The sequence below is a fragment of the Austrofundulus limnaeus genome, unplaced genomic scaffold (assembly GCF_001266775.1).
Source record: "Austrofundulus limnaeus strain Quisiro unplaced genomic scaffold, Austrofundulus_limnaeus-1.0 Scaffold1969, whole genome shotgun sequence".
Taxonomy (NCBI): Eukaryota; Metazoa; Chordata; class Actinopteri; order Cyprinodontiformes; family Rivulidae; genus Austrofundulus; species Austrofundulus limnaeus.
Window position 1 is genome coordinate 18,443 of NW_013954371.1, and position 1,339 is coordinate 19,781.

The window sequence follows — 1,339 nt, forward strand, 5'->3', positions numbered from 1 at the left end:
TAACAAATGTTAGTTAATATTTACCATATTTATTTTAATATCTAACATTTTTTGTACTTTTTTTTATCTTTCATCCAGCCTTCTGAGGCCCGCCCTGGCGCCCCCTGGTGGCCCCCACTTTGGAAACTCCTGCTTTATATGTTTATAGGAGATATGTTTATACTCAGTACAATAAAAATATATTGTTCTGACATGTCTGAAACTAGAACACTTTCACCTCAGCACTGACATCAGTCCAGCTTCAGAAATTTGWGTTTTGATACAACTGGAACTCAGAATTTGATTTTACCATTTAGAGCTGGTCGAGTTGAAACRAGTAGGAAGCAAAGGACAATCAGCAAAAACACAAGTGGGGTATGAGCTGCAGGACAAAAGGCCTCCTAGTGGATGCTGCAAAATGTGCAAATTTAAACAAGTTTCATATAACAAGCTAATACAATCTGATCAGCCTTAAATATGTGAATTAAAACTGGGAGGAAAAAAAGCACTGTCAGCTTGCAGTAGCTCTGTTACTCACYGGTCAAATGATGTGTGATCCATCACGAAGTGAGTTTTCCTGGTAAACAAACCAGAGTCTGGTCAGTCTGGTCCTAATACTCCATCATAGGAAAGAATATTATGACCAATATGATCTTTTAATTCTCATTRTTTTATTGTATTTTTGACTGAATTCTGGAATTAAATTCAGAATTTACATTAAACATTCAGAATTTTACCAAGTTAAAAGCCAAGGAGAGAAAAATGTGTTTTTGGAGTAAATTTACAAACAGGAAGTCAACAGAAATAATGAAGCACAGTGGATYAGTGGTCAGCTTTGTTGCCTCACAGTAAGAAGGTTGGCATTTGCCTGGTTCAATAAAGGTTAAAATAAAATAAATTAACTGTGTTCATCCTTTTCTGTAAATTCCCATTGACATAACTTGTGATACTTTTATCACTCAGGAAATCCCGCTTTTTACACGGATCTGTTTCACATGAGCAGAAATAAACTGTTTAGATGAGGAACATTGGTTACAGTGGGAAATCATTTCAGGGAGTGACAGAGATAGGTTTGTGGTTACCATGGAGCCACTGGCAGTTGCTTTAAAATGGATCTTTGATTAGTTGTAACAATAAGCCTTTTGATGAACATGTACGTCATCAATAAGAAAACTGTAAAAATACAATAGTCTGTTTAGGTTTTATTAATTAAATGTATATATTGTCATACAAACGACGTCATGTTTATTTTTGCAAGGCATTTTGGGTAAATGATGTTAACTGGCTACTCTGCTTACATCACAACCTGTTCGTGACAAATATTGAGATGAAATCATAAACTGTATGTTTTATATTATAT